This window comes from Gastrolobium bilobum, unplaced genomic scaffold (genome assembly GCF_033153095.1).
Source record: "Gastrolobium bilobum isolate Gb01-03AN ecotype WA unplaced genomic scaffold, APGP_CSIRO_Gbil_v1 utg5259, whole genome shotgun sequence".
NCBI classification, from domain to species: Eukaryota; Viridiplantae; Streptophyta; class Magnoliopsida; order Fabales; family Fabaceae; genus Gastrolobium; species Gastrolobium bilobum.
The window spans coordinates 404,575-425,570 of record NW_026898073.1 but is presented as its reverse complement, the minus strand read 5'-3'; the positions used below and the strand labels follow the sequence as shown (position 1 = coordinate 425,570).

At 35.1% G+C, this 20,996-nt stretch overlaps 1 long non-coding RNA gene and 2 pseudogenes across 5 annotated transcripts; all 3 read right to left on the bottom strand.

The window, feature by feature from the left end:
• Positions 1 to 795: 795 nt before the first annotated feature.
• LOC133312596 (citrate synthase, glyoxysomal-like) lies at positions 796 to 18,090 on the bottom strand (annotated as a pseudogene).
• Positions 12,697 to 18,089, bottom strand: LOC133312629 (citrate synthase 3, peroxisomal-like; annotated as a pseudogene).
• Positions 18,091 to 18,150: 60 nt separating the features above from the next.
• On the bottom strand, positions 18,151 to 19,954 carry LOC133312597 (uncharacterized). Of its 5 annotated transcripts, none has more exons than XR_009751707.1 (4): positions 19,840 to 19,873; positions 19,446 to 19,537; positions 18,993 to 19,099; positions 18,151 to 18,705 (listed from the first exon to the last, which is right to left on the bottom strand). It is a non-coding gene; the product is annotated as an uncharacterized LOC133312597 (long non-coding RNA). The 5 variants fall into 5 exon arrangements; XR_009751706.1 differs by having other exon boundaries at positions 18,153 to 18,705; positions 19,446 to 19,499; positions 19,801 to 19,938; XR_009751704.1 differs by having other exon boundaries at positions 18,154 to 18,705; positions 19,446 to 19,496; positions 19,801 to 19,936.
• Between the last annotated feature and the right edge of the window lie 1,042 nt (positions 19,955 to 20,996).

Sequence of the window (20,996 nt, the reverse complement as noted above, 5' to 3'; positions counted from 1 at the left end):
TAGAATCATGCAATAGTTCTCATAAACAAAGACGACTGAATTATTTTATGTTTCTTAGTATTAGTCAACTTGTTCTATTCCAGATAAATAGGAGGAAATTAATCTTAACCTCGTGTGAAAATAAAAATAAAACAGATATATTCTTGTTTGGTTCATAATGGACATTATCCATCTCACTTTATTTTATTTCAATAATGGACATTATCCATCTCACTCAATTATCCATCTCATAATGGACATAGAAAAGTAAAGAAGTAAGCAATGAACTTTTGTGTGAATAAAATCATAAACAAAATCATATGTTATATATCTTTTGCTAAGTAATCATGTTCAGTTGAGAATTTCTCATCAATTTATTTCACTCAACTTTTCTGATAATAGAATTTAAATCACTATTTAAAGTAGTGTATCATATGAAGGGCCGACATGGCTTAGCGTGTATCATAATGGACATAGAAAAGTAAAGAAGTAAGCAATGAACTTTTGTGTGAATAAAATCATAAACAAAATCATATGTTATATATCTTTTGCTAAGTAATCATGTTCAGTTGAGAATTTCTCATCAATTTATTTCACTCAACTTTTCTGATAATAGAATTTAAATCACTATTTAAAGTAGTGTATCATTTGAAGGGCCGGCATGGCTTAGCGGTAAGCTTGCTTACCGTGGTGTTCCAGGTCAGGGGTTCGACTCGGCCCTCCTGCAAAGCAGGGGTGAGGCTTGACTCAAATTTCCCTTCCCCAGACACTCACGGAGTGGGTCTTGAACTGGGTCGGCCTTTTTTTAAAGCAGTGTATCATATAAAAGTAATTTAAAATTTGTAGTATGAGCAAGGGGCACACACTTACATTGGCTAACTGAAGCAGAGCATGGAAAGTTTCTTTTTAGGCATGGACTTATTGAAAATTTATTTTATGATAGTATCCAACGACATCATTTGATCATTGTAGTAGTTGTTGTTGTTCTATTCTCAATGCTCTAAAACATATCAACCATAAGCATAAAAATGTTTCTGTGTGCCTTATTCACTGTGGCCATTGAAGCAAACATTAAGATGAAGGATTGAAAATTGAAACATAACTATTCAAGGAATTTAACATACACATTTTTGTTAATCGCAAGGACCCAGCCAAATATAGTCCCTGTTAGCTTATTCCCAGTAAGATACCTGCATTATTTAACATCAACAAAAATTTCATCAGAAATGAAAATGAGATGAGATGTTCGAATAACACATTTTATTCAATCTATCCACTTACATGTATGTAATCTACTTTGTCAAGTTGGTTAAAAGATTCAGGTATCATCTCTCCACTCAAGCTATTGAAACTCAAATCTCTACAACAACAGAGATTATATAAATGAACTTGTTTTATATAAGGAAAGGGTTAATTGGAAAAAAAAGAAGGCATTTTATCTTCAAATTTAAGAAGGATAAAAAAGAAAAGAGTGTCGTTCTACATTTTCGTGTGCATGCAATGTTTATTAATTGTCTTTATAATCTCCCTCCAGCATTCACAAATTTTTGTATTATGGAAATATTGTAAATATTAGAGATCATTATTTTGTATCATTATTTTGTAATAGTTAGAATACTCTAGAAGCTTATTTGGGCTTAGCCCATTAGGTCTTTTTGGTCTTTTTGTAGTCTCTTTAAATAGAGAATTCGTGTACAGATATATACAATCCAATAATATACAATTCTTTCCTTTCAATTTGGTATCAGAGCTTTCGATCCTAAGGACACTGCTTCCGCAACTACCACTTTTAAAGCAAAACCCCTATTTTTGCCTCTCGCCGCCACAGGAAAATGTTTTCCGGGGACCTTTTGGACTGAGAGGACCACTATTTGTTCAGATCATCGTCACTGTTGACCACTGTCTTCGATCACTGTTCCGGCGAGTTTTCTGGCGATCTACCCACGGTTGTGATTGCCACGACGAGGCGCGATCTTCTATGTCCAGGACCCATCTCGAGACTCTCTCACGCGTGTGAAACAGACACGTGCTTCCAGACTTCGCAGCGGCGCATGGAACACCAACTTCACGCGCGACTTGGACAGACAAACTCGCCTCCTCCTTGTGCGTCTAGATCTGTGCCTACCTTGGCATTTCAACTCAATCACAAAGTCAAATAGTTGTCCAACAGTGTTTTCGTTACTGTTCCGGCGAAGGTTTGTATTCTTTTTTTTGTCGTCTTGTTCTTAGCAAGCTTTATGTCAGACGTTGAAGACACTCCAATTAATCAATCATCTGTTATACGCCCAATGACTACTCCTTCTCCAAATGATCTACCTGTTCTCCATTAGAATTATCATCTTAATGGAAAAAAAATTATCTACAATGGTCCCAGCTTGTCTGTAACATCCTCAAAGGGCGTCGTAAAATTGTTCATCTTGAAGGACTTGTTCCTACCTGTAGAATATTCTAGAGTTTCTTTTTAGAGTCTAGTCTCTTTGATTAGTGTGATGCCTCTTCGTTTGTTGTGTACTTTTATTTATTTTTATTTATGACTTCAACTCCTTAACTACCTTGTAATCTGTATATATAGAACCCTTTGGGTGTCAATCAATATATGAAAAACATTTCTGTCTTAGATTTCATCATGGTATCAAAGCCTCGCCGCCCCCCACTTTCTCTTGTGGCGTTTCTTAGCACAGGTAGGCTGGGCCTGTTGCATTGTCCACTCTTCAAGCCCAATAGGCTCTCGTGTGAGGGGGCGTGTTGAGATATATAGTCCCCCACATTGGTTGTATGAGCAACTAATGTGGAGTTTATAAGATCTTGGGCACTCCCACCCTTTGAGCTAGCTTTTGGGGTGGTGTATCCCAAGGTTCTTTACATGGTATCAGAGTCCTACTGTCACTTACCCTTGGAAACATCTGAAACATCTGTTGTTCCTCTACCTTTGGAGACAGGGGGAGTTAATGTACAGGAGACAAGGACAGCAACTGTACCAGAGACTGGAGATCCTCCCGGTAAATGGGGAAAATTCTACAGCAAGCGTAAATCTCCTCTAGACTGTCAGGATTCTGACCCGAGTCCTTGTTCCAGCAATCCACTTGAGAACACTGGTACAGCTAACCTAGATATGCCTATTGCCCTTCGAAAAGGTACTAGATCTTGCACTGCTCATCCTATTTCTCATCACATTTCATATGAAAAGTTATCTCCAGGTTTTCGTGCTTTCAACACTATATTAGACGGTACAAAAATACCAAAGAATATCCAAGAGGCACTTAATGACCCTAAATGGAGGGATGCAGTCTTTGAAGAAATGGATGCACTCAGAAAAAATGGAACTTGGGAGTCCGTGGCACTTCCCAGAGGAAAGAAAACTGTAGGTTGCAAATGGGTGTTCACAATAAAATTTAATGCAGATAACAGCATCAACAAATATAAGGCCAGATTGGTTGCCAAAGGATTTACTCAGACTTATGGGATAGACTATCAGGAGACGTTTGCTCCCGTTGCTAAACTTAACTCTATTCGAGTCCTACTGTCACTTGCTGCCAACCTTGATTGGCCCTTGCATCAATTGGACGTAAAGAATGCCTTCTTAAATGGGGACTTACATGAGGAAGTTTACATGGATCCACCACCTGGTTTTGAGGAGGGAGATGGTTCTGTATGCATGTTGAAGAAGTCTCTTTATGGACTTAAACAATCCCCTAGAGAGTGGTTTGACAAGTTTACTCGTGTTGTTAAAGGAAGAGGATTTATCCAAGCTCAGACTGATCACACTTTATTTTTTAAACACTCCGATAGTGGTAAAATTGCTATCCTCATTGTTTATGTTGATGACATAATTGTCACAGGTGATGACTGGGAGGAAATAAAATCTTTAAAGGGGGGTTTAGCTAATCAGTTTGAACTGAAGGACCTTGGATCACTCAAATATTTCCTTGGAATGGAAGTTGCTCGTAGCAAGGCAGGAATCTTCTTATCTCAGAAGAAATATATCCTAGACCTGCTACAAGAAACAGGTATGCTTGGGTGCAAGCCTGCAGAAACTGCAGTTGAACCCAATATTAAATTGGGAATTGAAGATGGAGAAGATGTTGACAAGGAGCTGTACCAAAGGTTGGTAGGAAAGCTGATCTACTTATCTCACACTCGGCCTGATATTGCATTTGCAGTTAGCATGGTTAGCCAATTCATGCATTCTCCTAAGGAAAAACACCTTAGTGCGGTTTATAGAATCCTCAAGTACCTCAAAAACACCCCTGGTCGGGGAATGCTCTTTAAAAGAGGACACAAGAGGATGATAGAAATCTATACAGATGCTGATTGGGCTGGCTCTGCAATGGACCGAAGATCCACTTCAGGATATTGTACCTATGTCTGGGGAAATCTTGTGACCTGGAGAAGTAAGAAACAAACTGTTGTTGCCAGAAGCAGTGCAGAAGCAGAATTTCGGGCATTAGCCCATGGCATTTGTGAAGGAATCTGGTTAAGAAGACTCCTTGAAGAATTAAAGATATCTTATTCTCTACCTGCCAGACTCTATTGTGATAATAAGGCTGCTGTCAGTATTGCTCAAAATCCTATTCATCATGATAGAACCAAACATGTGGAGGTTGATCGTCACTTTATCAAAGAAAAATTGGAGGAGGGTAGTGTATGTTTGTCATATATACCTACCAAGGAGCAAACAGCCGACATTCTCACCAAAGGGGGATTGAGGATTTAATTAGCAAGTTGGGGATGATCAATATATATCTCCCAACTTGAGGGGGAGTGTAGAATATTCTAGAGTTTCTTTTTAGAGTCTAGTCTCTTTGATTAGTGTGATGCCTCTTCGTTTGTTGTGTACTTTTATTTATTTTTATTTATGACTTCAACTCCTTAACTACCTTGTAATCTGTATATATAGAACCCTTTGGGTGTCAATCAATATATGAAAAACATTTCTGTCTTAGATTTCATCACTACCAAAACAGATCCAAAAATTTCTGATTGGGATGATGAAAATTCTCTTAGTATGATGTGGCTATGGAATTCTATGACTCCTGAGGTTAGTCAACATTGCATGTTCTTACCTATTGCTCTTGAGATCTGGAATGTTCTTCATCAGACCTATTCAATGAAACAAGATGCCGCCACCTGCTATGATCTGAGGAATATGATTTTTTCTATCAAGCAGGGCTATTTCTCTGTAATAGGGTATTATGGCATTCTGAATGGATTGTGGACTGTCAGTACCAGAGTTTGAAGATGGAGTGTAGCAAAGATGCAGCCATTCTGGCCTCCTCTGTTGAACAAAATCAGATCTTTGACTTTCTTTGTGGCCTCAACTCAGAATATGGCCCTATTCGAGTTCAAATTCTTGATAAGGACTGTGGATTGTGGACTGTCAGTACCAGAGTTTGAAGATGGAGTGTAGCAAAGATGCAGCCATTCTGGCCTCCTCTGTTGAACAAAATCAGATCTTTGACTTTCTTTGTGGCCTCAACTCAGAATATGGCCCTATTCGAGTTCAAATTCTTGATAAGGAAAAATGACTGTCAGTACCAGAGTTTGAAGATGGAGTGTAGCAAAGATGCAGCCATTCTGGCCTCCTCTGTTGAACAAAATCAGATCTTTGACTTTCTTTGTGGCCTCAACTCAGAATATGGCCCTATTCGAGTTCAAATTCTTGATAAGGAAAAATGACCTTCTCTTTCTGAAGTTTTTCATACTGTCAGGAGTGAAGAAAGTTGTAGGGTTGTCATGATGGATACCAAGTTTGTCCGAAGGATCTGTCATGCTCTCTCATCTAAAGTCGTAGTCCAGCTCCTTCTTATTCTAAGCCCACTGACGGGTTTGCTATGATCTCGGCTAAGCCACCTCGGTGGTCCTCTTCCTTTAAGCCTGACAAAGAGGGGTGTTGGTGCAATTATTTTAAAAGACCAGGTCACACAAAAGAGTTTTGCTACCCGTCTTCATGGGAAACAATAGGTTCTGGAGAAGCTTGGTAAGTCAACCCCATGCAATTATTTTTCAGCCCCTTCAGACATTCCTCCTGTGAATGAGAACCCACAGATGCCTGGTGAGTTTACTGTTATTCGCCGTGAAGAATTGGAACGGCTTAGGTCCGTATTTGAATCTCTCAATAAGCTCTCTGGTACTGGTACTTTGGTTGTGACTGGTGAGAACTCATGCACTCATTCTTTTATTGCTTCTTACACCGATTTCAAAACTTCATGGATTGTGAGGTCTGGTGCTACGAATCATATGACTTGCTGCACTGACCCCTTTATTTCTTATAATCCTATTGTTGGTATCCGTACTATAGCTATAGCTGATGGATCACACACTTACTACAGATTTGAATTGCACTGTAACTTTTTCTTTCCCTACTCATTGTGTTTTTCAGGATCTCACCACGGGAAAGACAACTTGAGTTGCTAAGGAGCATGGTGTGGTTTATCATCTAGTTCCAAAATTTGCTGCAGAAGGTACCAGGGATCAGAATTTGATGACTCGTCAGTCTACTTCAGATTCTCTTATTTGGCTTCATCACAAGCATGGTGTGGTTTATCATCTAGTTCCAAAATTTGCTGCAGAAGGTACCAGGGATCAGAATTTGATGACTCATCAGTCTACTTCAGATTCTCTTATTTGGCTTCATCACAAGCGCTTGGGTCATCCTTCTTTTAGTTTACTTAAGTCTATGTTTCCCTAGATGGTTGTTAGACTTCAACCACTTTCTGTTTAGCTGTTTAGATGCTGAGTTAGCACTTTAGTCACCATCTCCTTTATATATATGTTTGTACTTATAAATCCTTAGAATATATCAATAATAGAAAACCTCCTACTATCTCTCTTCTCTTCGTCTCTCTCTTCTCTCTCTCACCATGACTTCACCTAAACCTAATACAGACAAAATGATTTAAAGAAAGGAAGTCACCTGTTGAAGTCTCATAATCTTTGTATCAGGATCATCCAAGGATTCTCTCCAATGTGCCAAGTACCCAGCCATTCGAGGGATAGCAAATAAATCCCATGGCCCTGATTGCATTAAACCATTAGTTCAAGCCTTGTATGATGTTCTGGAAGAAGCAACATATTTTTATCCTCCCTAGTTAGAATAACTGGATGTAATAATAGATTACCTCTAAATTAATCCAGAGTAGAAGTCAACATTTGGATATAGCTTCCTCTTGACGAAAAATTCATCAGATAGTGCAACCTTCTCCAACATAACTGCAACCTGAACGATCAAATAATTGCATAGAGAAGTTAAAACTTTTAAAGTTTAACAATATATACTGAACCATTGACATTAAATTAAGTAGAATCGTTTTCTTGGTTAGATATAACATAGTGTCAGAAACCATAAGTAATTCTTTAAATTTGAAAACAATAAGAGTTGCTAGAGATCTTGAATGACTTAAGTTCAAGCTTGAGCTTGTTTGTTTAGTTGAACAAACGATCTTAATCTAAGCATTTATCAAGTCGAACTCAAATAGTTAATGGATAGCTCAACTCTTCTACACTCCCACTCATGACCAGCATACCTAACTTAAGGAAACACATAGACAGGGACTACAAAATGGATAAACACCTCAATAAGAGGATCCCGGCAAACAATGGAAAACACTTCATCTGCCAGTTTTCTTAAGACCTTTGCTCTGGGATCATAGTTTCTGTAGATTCGGTGTCCAAAACCAGAGAGCTTTTGTTTCCTGGAGGAAAAACACAGAAAAAGAATATCAACTAAAATTATTTCCCCCACTTGCTACAATGAGACCTCCAAAAGAGGGGGCAACAAGACCAAGGCATCATGCTATACTTCCAGGGCATAACAAATAGGGAAAAAGTAAGAACTATATAACAAAAAGAAAGTAATAGCCACCTGGCTTTGACACCTTCAATAAACTCTGGTATGTTCTCAACAGTTTCAATTTCACTCAGCATTTTGAGGACAGCCTGTAGAATCAATGGTCACATTAAGAAAAAAGAAGAAGCTAGTATGTAGCTACTCTATCATCCAAGATTAAATTTTAGTTCTTTTGAAAAAAAAAAAGGATTTTTTCTATATGAGTACAAAGATCAAACCATCATTAAGCTATGAAGAAAAATTAAATATTAAAAAAGGGCAAGTTTGGCTTATTCCAAACTATCAATCAGACCTAAAAATATCATAAGACATACAAAGAATCTACCATGTATAGGAAGTTCTCTGTGTAAGAAAGGTGGTTGGATGAAAGTACAGGTGGCCTTGCTGCCATTCTAAGATAAATCGCAGCAGCAATTGTTGTTATCTGCAGTAAAAACAATAATATTGGAATAAAGAAGTAGGACATATTGCAAAGAATCATAGAGTTGTGTGGCTACTGTACAAAATCTCACAAGATACAAGCTGTAAAACCAGTGCGAGAAGCAATCAAAATAACTGAATAACTTACATATTACATATATCAGGGATAGAAGGGTGACAAGAGTAAAGATAACTGAATAAGCACACCTTTCCAACAACCCTTGCTAAATGTTTTTCTCTCACTTGCTTTGAGTTGTAAATATCAAGACCCTGCATCAAATCGTAATAAAAAATTAAATGAAAAAAGTTGAAGCTGAATCAAATAACATAGCACAGGCTGCACAGCAATAACAATATAACATGTTGAATCCTAATAAGAAAACAATGGAATCCCTTGCCAAAAAATAAAAAGTATAAAATCTAAATGGGAGGCAGACAGGTAGAACGATAAATTAAGTGTCTTATCTTTCTTTCTTTCTTTCTTTTTTTTTTTTTTTACACTGTCAAAACCAACTCTCCAAAAAACATAAGCTATCAAGTGGGGGGTCTGAGATTAGTATTTTTATTTTTAACTTGCACCTTCAAACAAGAGTCCTTTGAGTGTTGAACTGTAGCAATGCACAGGCCCATAATAAATATAATTTATTGTTATCTGAAAAAAATATACTTATCTATTCTTTCACTCACTACATATAAATATTTTTAACTTGCACCTTCAAACAAGAGTCCTTTGAGTGTTGAACTGTAGCAATGCACAGGCCCATAATAAATATAATTTATTGTTATCTGAAAAAAATATACTTATCTATTCTTTCACTCACTACATATAAATCTTTTTAGAAAGAATAAATACTTTGGCAGTGGTTACGCTTGTTATAAATTTTGGCTGTTGTTACGCTTGGAGCGCATGTTCTCCGCTTGAAGCGCAACAGTGCTTTAAAAAAATTTATATTTGTCTTTATTTATTTTGCTACAAAAAGGAATTTTGTAGTTTTAAAAATTATAACATATTTTGCTACAACTGTTTGATTTAAAAATTCCTTTTAACCCATATTATTTAATCTATTTATGTAGTTTTCTTTGTTGGTATTTAGTCCAACAATTCGGTTATTTAATCTATTTATGTAGTCCAACAATTCGGTTATCTGCTTCAGTATAGTTGAGGTCTGTTGTGATTGTGTCTAGAACTAAATCTTTATCCTGTAGGAAGTATATAAGACACTAACATTATTGTTGAAAATCGAAAGTATCGTAGTGTGAAGAAAGTGATTACACATGCATAAGTTGACGTTTAGAGATGAAGTCACTTATAGTTGAGAGCAGTCAAGTCAAATATTGATAATTATGATTTTAAAGTCGTTAACATTTATCAGCTCTTAATTCCTATATTGCTAAAGTACTAACTGTCAAAAAGGCCTCAACCAGAAGTAAATGTTGGTTTTTCAGGCAATTGGCTTCATTCACTTGGTCATTTGATTTTTAAAAGGATAATAAAATGTAATTATGGTTAGCAGGAATAGAAACAGAACAATTTTGAAGAAAAAGATGGGGAGAACCAAGAATGAACAAATGATAATAAAATCTTACGGGGTTAATATATGTTCACATTTCACAGAACTGAATGAAACCTAATCTAATAGTTAAATAAGCACGGTGAAGCTTAAGGTTGTATAAGTCCTTTACCTATTAAGGCAACAGGAAAGAAATCAAAGACAACTTACAATGAAAGAAATCGTGCAAAATATAAACATTAAAGAACCAGTTCAGTGGACATTTGCACCAGCCCTCAGAAAAACAGTACCTGTCATTCAAACGCAGACTTCAATTAGGAGTTCTTTTGTTCATACAAAAAGGGTATAGACTATAGAGTACAGAAAACTATCCACTAGTGGAGTGTGAAATAAAAGTCTCATCACACTTACTATTGTTAGTTTTACTAGTGGATAGTTTTTTGGGAAGGTGTTTTCTGATCTCTCATCACACATGTTAAATGTTTATTTTAATTTTTGGTTATTTTAATGTTTAGCTTGATTTTAATGCTGTTTTTTTAGGTTGCATGAGAAACTTTTATTTCACACTTTTGAAGTCCACCTCCCACACTCCAAAAGTCTTCGTTGGCCTGAATCTGTGTGGACCATGATGAAGAATTATTATCATGTGAATTCTGGAAACAATATTAGTTCGGTTGGTTTTAAAAAAACATTTTTCAAATATTATAATGACTATTTGCTGATTAAGGCACTATACGATTATAACATAATTTATGTTTCACAAACTGAAAGTATTTGTGGCATTTCCAAAGATTGGGAAAAGGCTCAAAGAGTAAGTTAGTTTTCGTTATATTTTTTTTTTATTAGTTATCTTGATTTTAATTATGCATTTTAGGTTCACCACAATTATGAAATATAATTTTATTTTTTATTTTTTGGTTTTCAGGAGTTGTCTTCTTATTCAAATGATATAGAAGATATAAGAACACACAAATTTCCTAATTTTTATATGATGGAATCTTTATTTTCCCGTTCTCATTCAAAACTTCGGGATAGTGCTTCCTCGTCCACATCTTTACCATATGTGGAGATTGCTGAGCTAAGATCTGAAGTGGATCAGATCAGATATGAATGAGATCAAAGATCAGTTGACTGAAGTTGCAAGAAAGACAATTGAGGGAATTGAATGGATATCGTGATTAGCAATTAAAAAAATATTTGTCTGATAATTAATTTGTTGTTTTTTATATTAGGATATTTGGAAGTAATATTATTTCTCACATGTACTTGAATATGTTTTTGGAATTTTAAGTCTATTCTACCCTTTTTATAGAAAAAAATTAAAATTACTTGTTTATTTTTTTTTACAGTATATTTATGTTTAAATTTTGATTTTTTTTCGGAGGGAAATGGTATAAAATGAGGGAATTATTTCATTCTAAAGTCACAATAATAAAAACATATTACAAAAGACCTCTACTTAATTTTATTAAAAAATTAAGTGATTTATTTTAAAAAATGTTATTTTTAATGAAAAATAAAAATTTATAAATTCCTTTTTCTATTTTTAAAAATCTACATCCAAATACATAAATAACAAAAAAGCTCTATAATTTAAAAAAAAAAAAAAACACTACTATTTTAAAAAACTAGTGTATTACCCGTGCGTTGAAGGGGTCAATTTGCACATAGGGTCCAATTGCACGATTTCTTTCATTGTAAGTTGTCTTTGATTTCTTTCCTGTTGCCTTAATAGGTAAAGGACTTATACAACCTTAAGCTTCACCGTGCTTATTTAACTATTAGTTTAGGTTTCATTCAGTTCTGTGAAATGTGAACATATATTAACCCCGTAAGTTTGAGTCACCAAAGATTTTATTATCATTTGTTCATTCTTGGTTCTCCCCATCTTTTTCTTCAAAATTGTTCTGTTTCTATTCCTGCTAACCATAATTACATTATCCTTTTAAAAATCAAATGACCAAGTGAATGAAGCCAATTGCCTGAAAAACCAACATTTACTTCTGGTTGAGGCCTTTTTGACAGTTAGTACTTTAGCAATATAGGAATTAAGAGCTGATAAATGTTAACGACTTTAAAATCATAATTATCAATATTTGACTTGACTGCTCTCAACTATTACTCAAGTGACTTCATCTCCAAACGTCAACTTATGCATGTGTAATCACTTTCTTCACACTACGATACTTTCGTTTTTAGAAGCCTTCAACAATAATGTTAGTGTCTTATATACTTCCTTCCTACAGGATAAAGATTTAGTTCTAGACACAATCATAACAGACCTCAACTATACTGAAGCAGATACAAATATAATAATTGATAACATACAGAATGGGGACAACATGAATCAAACAACTCACAGCTTGGTCAGAAGGAGGTGCAAGCTGTGAGTTGTAAGATCGGGGATAACATGTCAAAAGACCAACTCTCCCAAATGTTTAGGCTATTAGAAGGAGGTGCAAGATCGGCTTTTTTATTGCCACTAAGAATAAGCATTATCTGATGGTAAGTACGGTAGTTATTGACTTAACAATGGATCAGGGGTGGACCTACTAGGGTGGTTAGGGTTGCCTATAAACAAGGTAAAGAAATGTTTAGTTACATGTGTCTTCACTGACATAAAATCTCTATATAAGCTAATCATTAGTCGAAATGCTTTATCTACACATAAACAAGGTAAAGACAAGAATAATACTCACGTATTTATGAGATAGGATAGGACACTTCGGTAAAAGTTCTTTTCTCTGCCAACTCTTCAATTGGGTAGCCTCTATATCTAAGAATCTCCTCATCGCCATCAATATAACTAAGCTTGAGTCCCTTGTCATTCTTCCTAGTCAATATCTGCACATCAAAAATTAGAGAACCCCACAATCTAATATTAATAAAAAATAAATAAATAAGCACAAACAATTACGCTATAATTATAAACTAACCCAACTATGATTTCAGCATGTAACTTCGAAAAAATAGTAAAAAGGTAACTTTCTTCTTAGAAGCATAGTACACTTCGGTAAAAGTGTTTTTCTCTGCCAACTCCTCAATTGGGTAGCCTCTATATCTAAGAATCTCCTCATCGCCATCAATATAACTAAGCTTGAGTCCCTTGTCATTCTTCCTAGTCAATATCTGCACATCAAAAATTAGAGAACCCCACAATCTAATATTAATAAAAAATAAATAAATAAGCACAAACAATTACGCTATAATTATAAATTAACCCAACTATGATTTCAGCATGTAACTTCGAAAAAATAGTAAAAAGGTAACTTTCTTCTTAGAAGTATACCATGATAAACAACAAAAAGTTGAACAAAGCTGAAAGGAATAGAATTGACGGAGACCCATTTCGCCAAATTCGAAATTCCTTCGGCAACCAAGATTAAAAAAATGAAACTTTCACTGATGATCAGGAAATACCTTCTTGAGGTCAGTAGCTTTGATGTATAGTGCGCCTTCAGGGGAGACATCAACCTGGTACTTTTTGTCGGTCCTCTCGTCGACGATGGTCAAGGTGCCGTTTATAATCGCTGATGCTGGATGTTTTTAAATTGCGGCTGTGGTCCCACTTATATTATGATCGTTCTCGCTGATGCCAGTTAATTGTGATTGTGACTACTGCAACGGTAACTACGATGGGGTAGCATTATCTGTGATGACTTTTTCTAATAATATTTTTTTCTTACATATAAATCTTGTATAAAAGTAAAAAGTTACATGTTTAATGAAATCGAACCTCTTTCACAAAATTATGATTGTTACTTGTTTGTTTTTGAATAAATATACATAAAGAATTTAAATCTAATGAAATGAGAGAGTATAAGTGTACAACTGTATAAGTTATCTTATCTCCGTGACATATTCAAAATCTCAAGAAATGATGTTAGAAGGTTGGTGGATCAGAATTTGATGACTCGTCAGTCTACTTCATATTCTCTTATTTGGCTTCATCACAAGCGCTTGGGTCATCGTCCTTTTAGTTTACTCAAGTCTACGTTTCCCTAGATGGTTGTTAGACTTCAACCACTTTCTGTTTAGGTGTTCAGTCAGCACTTTAGTCACCGTCTCCTTTATATATATGTTTGTACTTGTAAATCCTTAGAATATATCAATAATAGAAGGTTGGTGTTTTAGAAGGTTGGTGGATCAGAATCCGTGACATATTCAAAATCTCAAGAAATGATGTTAGAAGGTTGGTGGATCAGAATTTGATGACTCGTCAGTCTACTTCATATTCTCTTATTTGGCTTCATCACAAGCGCTTGGGTCATCGTCCTTTTAGTTTACTTAAGTCTATGTTTCCCTAGATGGTTGTTAGACTTCAACCACTTTCTGTTTAGGTGTTCAGTCAGCACTTTAGTCACCATCTCCTTTATATATATGTTTGTACTTGTAAATCCTTAGAATATATCAATAATAGAAGACCTCTCTTGCTATCTCTCTTCTCTTCGTCTCTCTCTTCTCTCTCTCACCATGACTTCACCTAAACCTATAATACAGAGAAATGATTTAAAGAAAGGAAGTCACCTGTTGAGGTCTCATAATCTTTGTATCAGGATCATCCAAGGATTCTCTCCAATGTGCCAAGTACCCAGCCATTCGAGGGATAGCAAATAAATCCCATGGCCCTGATTGCATTAAACCATTAGTTCAAGCCTTGTATGATGTTCTGGAGGAAGCAACATATTTTTATCCTCCCTAGTTAGAATAACTGATGTAATAATAGATTACCTATAAATTAATCCAGAGTAGAAGTCAACATTTAGATATAGCTCTTGATGAAAAATTCATCAGATAGTGCAACCTTCTCCAACGCAACTGCAACCTGAACGATCAAATAATTGCATAGAGAAGTTAAAACTTTTAAAGTTTAACAATATATACTGAACCATTGACATTAAATTAAGTAGAATTCGTTTTATTGGTCAGATTATAACACTGTCAGAAACCACAAGTAATTCTTTAAATTTGAAAACAATAAGAGTTGCTAGAGATCTTGAATGACTTAAGTTCAAGCTTGAGCTTGTTTGTTTAGTTGAACAAACGAGCTTAATCTAAGCATTTATCAAGTCGAACTCAAATAGTTAATGGATAGCTCAACTCTTCTACACCCTCCACACACGACCAGCATACCTAACTTAAGGAATATGTAACAGAAAGGCAATAAGAGGATAAACACCTCAATAAGAGGGTCCCGACAAACAATGGAAAACACTTCATCTGCCAGTTTTCTTAAGACCTTTGCTCTGGGATCATAGTTTTTGTAGATTCGGTGTCCAAAACCAGAGAGCTTTTGTTTCCTGGAGGAAAAACACAGAACAAGAATATCAACTAAAACTATTTCCCCCCGCTTGCTGCATTGAGACCTCCAAAAGAGGGGGCAACAAGACCAAGGCATCATGCTATACTTTCAGGGCATAACAAATAGGGAAAAAGTAAGAACTATATAACAAAAAGAAAGTAATAGCCACCTGGCTTTGACACCTTCAATGAACTCTGGTATGTTCTCAACAGTTTCAATTTCACTCAGCATTTTGAGGACAACTTGTAGAATCAATGGTCACATTAGCATGCTCACATATTAAATAACAGTATTGTGGTTGTGCTTACTCACTACATTAAAACAAGCAGTACATAAAAGAACATGAGAGCTTAATTAACTTCTTATAGTTACCTCATTAGCTCCACCATGAAGAGGTTCATATAGAGCTCCAACAGCCCCAGCAATAGCAGTGTATACATCAACACCTCTAAAATAGGATGACAACTAAGCAATATCAGATTGGCTGCTTTATGTTGCAGTAAGATGTCTACCTTGACGCAAGGTGTCGGACAGCAGATGTAGAGCAATTCATTTCATGTTCTGCATGCAGAATGAAAATAATGCTGAGTGAACACCTCTAAAATAGGATGACAACTAAGCAATATCAGATTGGCTGCTTTATGTTGCAGTAAGATGTCTACCTTGACGCAAGGTGTCGGACAGCAGATGTAGAGCAATTCATTTCATGTTCTGGATGCAGAATGAAAATAATGCTGAGTGCAAAGTGGAGATTTCATTTGTGTTAAACTCTTAAGAAAAGAATAATATTGAAGAAGCTAGTATATAGCTAATCTATCATCCAAGATTTTGGATTTTTTCTATATGAGTACAAAGATCAAACCATCATTAAGCTATGAAGAAAAAATAAAAATTAAAAAAGGGCAAGTTTGGCTTATTCCAAAGTATCAGTCAGACCTGAATATACCATAAGACATACAAAGAATCTGCCATGTATAGGAAGTTCTGTGTGTAAGAAAGGTGGTTGGATGAAAGTACAGGTGGCCTTCCTGCCATTCTAAGATAAATCGCATCAGCAATTGTTGTTATCTGCAGTAAAAACAATAATATTGGAATAAAGAAGTAGGACATATTGCAAAGAATCATAGAGTTGTGTGGCTACTGTACAAAATCTCACAAGCTGTAAAACCAGTGCGAGAAGCAATCAAAATAACTGAATAACTTACATATTACATATATAAGGGATAGAAGGGTGACAAGAGTAAAGATGGATAGAAGGGTGACAAGAGTAAAGATGGATAGAAGGGTGACAAGAGTAAAGATAACTGAATAAGCACACCTTTCCAACAACCCTTGCTAAATGTTTTTCTCTCACTTGCTTTGAGTTGTAAATATCAAGACCCTGCATCAAATCGTAATAAAAAAATTAAATGAAAAAAGTTGAAGCTGAATCAAATAACATAGCACAGGCTGCACAACAATAACAATATAACATGTTGAATCCTAATAAGAAAACAATGGAATCCCTTGCCAAAAAATAAAAAGTATAAAATCTAAATGGGAGGCAGACAGGTAGAACGATAAATATAAAATCTCACTTGCTTTGAGTTGTAAATATCAAGACCCTGCATCAAATCGTAATAAAAAAATTAAATGAAAAAAGTTGAAGCTGAATCAAATAACATAGCACAGGCTGCACAACAATAACAATATAACATGTTGAATCCTAATAAGAAAACAATGGAATCCCTTGCCAAAATATAAAAAGTATAAAATCTAAATGGGAGGCAGACAGGTAGAACGATAAATATAAAATCTCACTTGCTTTGAGTTGTAAATATCAAGACCCTGCATCAAATCGTAATAAAAAAATTAAATGAAAAAAGTTGAAGCTGAATCAAATAACATAGCACAGGCTGCACAACAATAACAATATAACATGTTGAATCCTGTAAAGAACCTTGAGATACACCACCCCAAAAGCTAGCTCAAAGGGTGGGAGAGCCCAAGACCTTATATACTCTACATTAGTTGCTCATACAACCAATGTGGGATAATATATCTCAACACGCTCCCTCACACGAGAGCCCATTGGGCTTGAAGAGTGGACAATGCAACAGGCTCAGCCCACCTGTGCTAAGAAACGCCACAAGAGAGAGTGGGGGGCGGCGAGGCTTTGATACCATGTAAAGAACCTTGGGATACACCACCCCAAAAGCTAGCTCAAAGGGTGGGAGAGCCCAAGACCTTATAAACTCTATATTAGTTGCTCATACAACCAATATGGGATAATATATCTCAACAAATCCTAATAAGAAAACAATGGAATCCCTTGCCAAAAAATAAAAAGTATAAAATCTAAATGGGAGGCAGACAGGTAGAACGATAAATATAAGTGTGTCTATCTTTCTTTTTCTTTTCTTTTTACACTGTCAAAACCAACTCTCCAAAAAACATAAGCTGTCAAGTGGGTGGGGGTGGGGGTGGGGGTGGGGGGGGGGGGTCTGAGATTAGTTTTTTTATTTTAACTTGCTCCTTCAAACAAGAGTCCTTTGAGTGTTGAACTGTAGCAATGCACAGGCCCATTTTAACTTGTACTGAAATTCGAGTTAATTATACAGAATGGGGACAACATGAATCAAACACCTCACAGCTTGGTCAGAAAGCTATGATAACATGTCAAAGACCAAATCTCCCAAATGTTTAGGCTATTAGAAGGAGGTCCAAGATCGGCTTTTTTATTGCCACTAAGAATAAGCATTATCTGATGGTAAGTACGGTAGTTATTGACTTAACAATGGATCAGGGGTGGACCTACTAGGGTGGTTAGGGTTGCCTATAAACAAGGTAAAGAAATGTTTGGTTACATGTGTCTTCACTAACATAAAATCTCTATATAAGCTAATCATTAGTCGAAATGTTTTATCTACACATAAACAAGGTAAAGAAAAGAATAAATACTCACGTATTTATGAGATAGGATAGGACACTTCGGTAAAAGTGCTTTTCTCTGCCAACTCCTCAATTGGGTAGCCTCTATATCTAAGAATCTCCTCTATATCTGAGATTAGTTTTTTTATTTTTAACTTGCTCTTTCAAACAAGAGTCCTTTTGAGTGTTGAACTGTAGCAATGCACAGGCCCATTTTAACTTGTACTGAAATTCGAGTTAATTATACAGAATGGGGACAACATGAATCAAACACCTCACAGCTTGGTCAGAAAGCTATGATAACATGTCAAAGACCAACTCTCCCAAATGTTTAGGCTATTAGAAGGAGGTCCAAGATCGGCTTTTTTATTGCCACTAAGAATAAGCATTATCTGATGGTAAGTACGGTAATTATTGACTTAACAATGGATCAGGGGTGGACCTACTAGGGTGGTTAGGGTTGCCTATAAACAAGGTAAAGAAATGTTTAGTTACATGTGTCTTCACTGACATAAAATCTCTATATAAGCTAATCATTAGTCGAAATGTTTTATCTACACATAAACAAGGTAAAGAAAAGAATAATACTCACGTATTTATGAGATAGGATAGGACACTTCGGTAAAAGTGCTTTTCTCTGCCAACTCCTCAATTGGGTAGCCTCTATATCTAAGAATCTCCTCATCGCCATCAATATAACTAAGCTTGAGTCCCTTGTCATTCTTCCCGGTCGATATCTGCACATCAAAAATTAGAGAACCCCACAATTTTTTATTAATAAAAAATAAATAAATAAGCACAAACAACACACTATAATTATAAACTGACCCAACTATGATTTCAGCATGTAACTATGAAAAAATAGTAAAAAGGTAACTTTCTTCTTAGAAGCAAACCATGATAAACAACAAACAGTTGAACAAAGCTGAAAGGAATAGAATTGACAGAGACCCATTTCGCCAAATTCGAAATTCCTTGGGAAACCAAGATTAAAAATGAAACTTTCACTATGATCAGGAAATACCTTCTTGAGGTCAGTAGCTTTGATATATAGAGCCTTCAGGGGAGACAGTACGTTCTTTACATGATCACTCACATTGCTGGACTTATTTAAAGACACTAGTTTATACACTGCACCAAAATATAAATGAGTTTGTAAAGAACCACACCTAAAATGAAGCAAGGTGGTGCATAAAAGTTGCAAGAAAATACAATTAAGCTATAGCACCCACTTGAAAATACAAGGTGGTGCTATAGCAACATTCAGCCAAGTTACATTTCTAGTCAAAATACAAAACAATTATGAATATTGCGAAGTTAAGACCCTTAAAATGTTTACATTTCTAGTCTCCACTCTCCATTCATAATTATACTTAAATGCACCATATATAATCTATGAACTTATCAAGCATGCGCCAAATTAACAAACTAGTATGTATGTAAGTTTGCAGGATATTTCGGAGGGAATATGAAATACCATGTAACTTTGGCCTTTCTATAGTCCGTCCGTTTCCAGTGTGTCCATTAACTACTTCAACAGCAACAAACAACTCAGTTATATTTGAAAATCTGCCGTAAATTCCACAAAATTAAGTATTCAACTTACAATAAAAGATTCACTGAAAGGCCGAATAGAATCGTCCTCAAGAAAACAAAAGCTAAAGAAACATATAAAATACAATGGCGATGTAGCATAAGAAACACCGAAGAGAATATTGCCCACAGAACAGAAAGGTTACCCACACACCAAGCCAAAAACAAAGGAACTTCCTTGAAGAAAGCAGAGCTAGGCAGTGAATTACTTAACAATTCGAAATTTTCAAAGGACATACCATCAATCTGAGATAAGCAGAGCAAGAAAGAGAAGGTACCAGCACAGGTAGGGCAAAAAATTGCAAAACCCCAAGGCACAAGTAGTGATTGTGCAGAAACATCTTAGCCCTACTTATATTATGATTTCCGTCGCTCATGCCCGTTACTTGTGGTTCTGACTACCGCAACGGTAACTGGGATGGGATGGGATGGGATTGCATTATTTGTGGATGACTTTTTTTAATAATTTTTTTTTCTTACAGATAAATCTTGATATCAAAGTAAAAAATTATTATGTTTAATGAAATCGAAACTCTTTCACAAAATTATGATTGTTACTTGTTTGTTTTTGAATAAATATACATACAAAATTTAAAACTAATGAAATGAGAGTGAGTACCAGTGTACAACTTTATAAGTTATCACCTTGACATATTCAAAATCTCAAGAAATGAATATCAAAAGATTCTATGTATATTTAATGGGAAATAGAAGTATAATGTTGTAGGAAAATGTTTAAGTAATGTTATAGAGATAGAGATGGTGGGACTCACACTTGTTTATTTTTTTGGTTTTTGAAAACAAGGGTGGGTCCCACCATCTCTATCTCTATAACATTACCTAAACATTTTCCTACAACATTATACTTCTTTTTCGCATATTCAATAACTCGAACTAACTGCAATCCATCCATTCCTTAATTTATCTTTTTCTCTAGAACTTTTTTTTTGTTTCATTTTTCTTTTCATTTTAAAATATTAATAAAATCTCTAAACTTTACTTTCGGTGTTGATAAGCAAAATAAAAGATTGAGATGATAATAATAATAGTGATATTTTCATAAAATATAATTCAGTCAAATATAATTGAATCTATTTGATATTTTTTAAAAATAGAAATAATTTGATAACAAGCAGAAAAAAGGAATGAAAACACTAAAAGTAATAACTACTTAATACAAGTAATAGCTACTTAGAAAACTTAAATTTGATTAATTGTTGGTGAACAACTATTAGGTATCATTGTTAAATTAGAAAAATTGATTCAAATATTTTATTAAAATGACACGATGAAACTTGATTGTTAATTAAAAACTTTAATATATATATATATATATATATATATATATATATATATGGGTTTAAGTTTTCTTATGTTGTAGGATTGTAAGAGAGAAAAAAAGTAGAGAGAAGTTAAATTTGGATCTCATATTTTA